Below are 5,654 nucleotides of genomic sequence, written 5' to 3'. Positions count from 1 at the left end.
GTGAGCAGATAAGGTGATTACTCTTATCATTGTACCTCCCTTTCCCTATAACTATGCAATAAGGGCACAGTGAAGGGGGGAGGGGCAGAGGGGAGCACAGCGAAGGGGGGAGAGGGGCATATGGAAGGGTCAGAGGGGCACAAGGAAGGGGAGAGAAGGGCACAGGGAATGGGGGCAGAGTGTGGTACAGGGAAGGGGGGAGAGGGGCACAGGGAAGGGGGGGAGAGTGGTACAAGTAAGAGGGAATGGGGCACAGGGGAGGAAGGGGGGGAGATGGGGCACAGGGAAGGGGAGGAGGGGGCACAGGGAAGGGGAGGAGGGGGCACAGGGGAGGAAGGGGGGAGAGGGAACAGGGAAGGAAGGGGGGAGAGTGGGAACAGGGAAGGAAGGAGGGGGGAGAGTGGGAACAGGGAAGGAAGGGGGGAGAGTGGGAACAGGGAAGGAAGGGGGGAGAGTGGGAACAGGGAAGGAATGGGGGAAATGGGTTACAGGGGCGTGAAGGGGAACAGGGAAGGAAGGGGGGGTGAAGGGGAACAGGGAAGGAAGGGGGGGTAAAGGGGAACAGGGAAGGAAGGGGGGGTGAAGGGGAACAGGGAAGGAAGGGGGGGTGAAGGGGAACAGGGAAGGAAGGGGGGGTGAAGGGGAACAGGGAAGGAAGGGGGGGTGAAGGGGAACAGGGAAGGAAGGGGGGGTGAAGGGGAACAGGGAAGGGGAGGAGGGGGCACAGGGGAGAAAGGGGGGAGATGGGGCACAGGGGAGGAAGGGGGGGAGATGGGGCACAGGGGAGGAAGGGGGGAGATGGGGCACAGGGGAGGAAGGGGGGGAGATGGGGCACAGGGGAGGAAGGGGGGGAGGAGGGGCACAGGGGAGGAAGGGGGGGAGGAGGGGCACAGGGGAGGAAGGGGGGGAGGAGGGGCACAGGGGAGGAAGGGGGGGAGGAGGGGCACAGGGGAGGAAGGGGGGGAGGAGGGGCACAGGGGAGGAAGGGGGGGAGATGGGGCACAGGGGAGGAAGGGGGGGGGAGATGGGGCACAGGGGAGGAAGGGGGGGGGAGATGGGGCACAGGGGAGGAAGGGGGGGAGATGGGGCACAGGGGAGGAAGGGGGGGGGAGATGGGGCACAGGGGAGGAAGGGGGGGAGATGGGGCACAGGGGAGGAAGGGGGGGGAGGAGGGGACACAGGGGTGAAAGGGGGAGATGGGGCACAGGGGAGGAAGGGGGGGAGGAGGGGACACGGGAGAAAGGGGGGAGAGGGGGCACAGGGGAGGAAGGGGGGAGAGGGCACAGGGAAAGAAGGGGGAGAAGGGGCACAGGGATGGAAGGGGGGAGAGGGGGAATAGGGATGGAAGGGGGGATAGGGGGCACAGGGATGGAAGGGGGAGAGAGTGGGAACAGGGAAGGAAGGAAGGAAGGGGGGTGAAGGGGAACAGGGTATGAAGGAAGGGGGGTGAAGGGGAACAGGGAAGGAAGGGGGAGAGGGGGCACAGGGATAGAAGGGGGAGAGGGGTCACAGGGATGGAAGGGGGAGAGGGGGCACAGGGATGGAAGGGGGAGAGGGGGAACAGGGAAGGGGGGGGGAGTGGGAACATGAAAGGGGGGGAGTAGGAATAGGGGGGGAGAGTGGGAATGGAGGGGAGAGTGGGAACAGGGGGGAGAGAGGGCACTGGGATGGAAGGGGGGAGAGGGGGCACAGGGATGGAAGGGGGAGAGGGGGCACAGGGATGGAAGGAGGGAGAGAGGGCACTGGGATGGAAGGGGGGAGAGGGGCACTGGGAAGGAAGGGGGAGAGGGGCACTGGGAAGGAAGGGGGAGAGGGGCACTGGGAAGGAAGGGGGAGAGGGCACAGGGAAGGAAGGGGGTGAGGGGGCACAGGGAAGGATGGGGGGAGAGGGGGAATAGGGATGGAAGGGGGGATAGGGGGCACAGTGATGGAAGGGGGAGAGGGAACAGGGAAGGAAGGGGGAGAGAGTGGGAACAGGGAAGGAAGGAAGGGGGGTGAAGGGGAACAGGGTAGGAAGGAAGGGGGGTGAAGGGGAACAGGGAAGGAAGGGGGAGAGGGGGCACAGGGATAGAAGGGGGAGAGGGGGCACAGGGATAGAAGGGGGAGAGGGGGCACAGGGATGGAAGGGGAGTGAGGGGGCACAGGGATGGAAGGGGAGTGAGGGGGCACAGGGATGGATGGGGGGAGAGGGGGCACAGGGATGGAAGGGAGAGAGGGGGCACAGGGAAGGAAGGGGGAGAGTGGGAACATGGAAGGAAGGGGGGAGAGTGGGAACAGGGGGGGAGAGTGGGAACAGGGGGGGAGAGGGAACGGGGGAGAGTGGGAACAGGGAAAGAAGGGGGGAGAGTGGGAACAGGGAAAGAAGGGGGGGAGAGTGGGAACAGGGAAGGGGGGGAGAGTGGGAACATGAAAGGGGGGGAGTGGGAACAGGGAGGGGAGAGTGGGAACAGGGGGGAGAGAGGGCACTGGGATGGAAGGGGGGAGAGGGGGCACAGGGAAGGGGGATTGAGGGGAGAGGGGGCACATGGAAGGGGGATTGAAGGGGGAGAGGGGACACAGGGATAGAAGGGGGAGAGGGGGCACAGGGATGGAAGGGGAGAGAGGGGGCACAGGGATGGAAGGGGGGAGAGGGGGCACAGGGACGGAAGGGGGGAGAGGGGGCACAGGGAAGGGGGATTGAGGGGAGAGGGGGCACAGGGAAGGGGGATTGAAGGGGGAGAGGGGACACAGGGATAGAAGGGGGAGAGGGGGCACAGGGATTGAAGGGGAGAGAGGGGGCACAGGGATGGAAGGGGGGAGAGGGGGCACAGGGATGGAAGGGGGAGAGGGGGCACAGGGATGGAAGGGGGAGAGGGGGCACAGGGAAGGGGGGGCACAGGGAAGGAAGGGGGGAGAGTGGGAACATGGAAGGAAGGGGGTAGAGTGGGAACAGGGGGGAGGGGAGTGGGAACAGGGGGGGGAGAGTGGGAACAGGGGGGGAGAGTGGGAACAGGGAAAGAAGGGGGGGAGAGTGGGAACAGGGAAAGAAGGGGGGGAGAGTGGGAACAGGGAAAGAAGGGGGGGAGAGTGGGAACAGGGAAGGGGGGGGAGAGTGGGAACATGAAAGGGGGGGGTGGGAATAGGGGGGGGGAGAGGGAACAGGGAGGGGAGAGTGGGAACAGGGGGGAGAGAGCACTGGGATGGAAGGGGGGATAGGGGGCACAGGGATGGAAGAGGGAGAGGGGGCACAGGGATGGAAGGGGGAGAGAGGGCACTGGGATGGAAGGGGGGAGAGGGCACAGGGATGGAAGGGGGGAGAGAGGGCACTGGGATGGAAGGGGGAGAGGGGCACTGGGAAGGAAGGGGGAGAGGGGGCACAGGGAAGGAAGGGGGTGAGGTGGAAGGGGGAGAGGGGGCACAGGGGAGGGGGAGAAGGGGCACAGGGAAGGGGGATTGAGGGGGAGAGGGGGCACAGGGATGGGGGAGAGGGGGCACAGGGAAGGAAGGGGGAGAGGGGGCACAGGTAAGGGAAGAGGGGGCACGGACGGGTGAGAGGGGGCACAGGGAAGGAAGGGGGAGAGGGGGCACAGGGAAGGAGGAGAAGGGGCACAGGGAAGGGGGAGAGTTGGCACAGGGAAGGGGGAGAGTTGGCACAGGGAAGGGAGAGGGGGCACAGGGGAGGAAGGAGGGAAAGTGGGCACATGGACGGAAAGGGGAGAGGGGGCACAGGGAAGGGGGATTGAGGTGGAAGAGGGAGAGGGGACACAGGGAAGGGGGAGAGGGCACAGGGAAGGGGGAGAGGGGGCACAGGGAAGGGGGAGAGGGGGCACAGGGAAGGGGGAGAGGGGGCACAGGGAAGGGGGAAAGGGGGCACAGGGAAGGAGGGGTAGAGGGCACAGGGGAGAGGGGGATAGGGGGCACAGGGAAGGGGAATTGAGGGTGAAGGGGGAGAGGGGGCACAGGGAAGGGGGATTGAGGGGGGAGAGGGGGCTTAGGGAAGGGGGAGAGGGGGCACAGGGACGGGGGAGAGGGGGCACAGGGAAGGGGGAGAAGGGGCACATGGAAGGGGGAGAGGGGGCACAGGGAAGGGGGAGAGGGGGCACAGGGAAGGGGGAAAGGGGGCACAGGGAAGAGGGGGATAGGGGGCACAGGGAAGGGGGAGAGGGGGCACAGGGAAGGGGGATTGAGGGGGGAGAGGGGGCACAGGGGAGGGGGATTGAGGGGAGAGGGGGCACAGGGAAGGGGGAGAGGGGGCACAGGGACGTGGGAGATGGGTCACAGGGACGGGGGAGAAGGGGCACAGGGAAGGGGGAGAGGGGGCACAGGGACGGGGGAGAGGGGGCACAGGGACAGGGGAGAGGGGGCACAGGGAAGGAAGGGGGAGAGGGGGCACAGGGAAGGGAGAGGGGGCACAGGGAAGGGAGAGGGGGCACAGGGAAGGGGGAGAGGGGGCACAGGGAAGGGGGAGAAGGGGCACAGGGACGGGGGAGAGGGGTCACAGGGACGGGGGAGAGGGGTCACAGGGAAGGAAGGGGGAGAGGGGGCACAGGGAAGGGAGAGGGGGCACAGGGAAGGGAGAGGGGGCACAGGGAAGGGAGAGGGGGCACAGGGAAGGGGGAGAGGGGGCACAGACGGGGGAGAGGGGGCACAAGGACGGGGGAGAAGGGGCACAGGGAAGGAAGGGGGAGAGGGCACAGGGGAGAGGGATAGGGGGCACAAGGAAGGGATAGAGGGGGCACAGGGAAGAAAGGGGGATGAGGGGCACAGGGAAGGAAGGGTTTTTATGGGGCACAGGGAAAGGCGAGAGGGGGCACAGGGAAGGAAGGGGGAAGAGGGGAAGGGGGAGAGGGGGCACAGGGACGGGGGAGAGGGGGCACAGGGACGGGGGAGAAGGGGCACAGGGAAGGAAGGGGGAGAGGGCACAGGGGAGAGGGATAGGGGGCACAAGGAAGGGATAGAGGGGGCACAGGGAAGAAAGGGGGATGAGGGGCACAGGGAAGGAAGGGTTTTTATGGGGCACAGGGAAAGGCGAGAGGGGGCACAGGGAAGGAAGGGGGAAGAGGGAAAGGGGGCACAGGGAAGGGGGAAAATAGCACAGAGAAGGGGGAGAGGGGGCACAGGGAAGGGGAAAGGGGGCATAGAGAAGGGGGGGCACAGAGAAGGGGGGAGGGGGCACAGGGAAGAAAGGGGGGTGAGAGGGGCACATGGAAGGGGGGAGGGGCACAGGGAAGGGGGAGATGGGGTGCAGGTAAGGTGGGAGAGGGGGCACACGGAAAGGGGAGAGGGCATAGGGAAGAAGGGGGGGAGAGGGGCACAGGGAAGAACGGGGGGTGAGAGGGGCATATGGAAGGAAGGGGGAGAGGGGGCACAGGGAAGGGGGAAAAATAGCACAGAGAAGGGGGAGAGGGGGCACAGGGAAGGGGGAAAGGGGGCACAGGGAAGGAGGGAGGGGGCACATGGAAGGGGGGTGTGAGGGGCACATGGAAGGGGGGGAGGGGCACAGGGATGGGGGTGGGAGGGGCACAGGGATGGGGGTGGGAGGGGCACAGGGATGGGGGGAAATGCGGTACCGGTAAGGGGGAAGAGGGGGCACAGGGAAGGGGGAGAGGGGGCATAGGGAAGAAAGGGGGGAGAGGGGCACAGGGAAGAAAGGGGGCTGAGGGGCATATGGAAGG

This window comes from Ascaphus truei, chromosome 1, assembly GCF_040206685.1.
Source record: "Ascaphus truei isolate aAscTru1 chromosome 1, aAscTru1.hap1, whole genome shotgun sequence".
Classification (NCBI taxonomy): Eukaryota; Metazoa; Chordata; class Amphibia; order Anura; family Ascaphidae; genus Ascaphus; species Ascaphus truei.
This window is presented reverse-complemented; position numbering follows the sequence as displayed.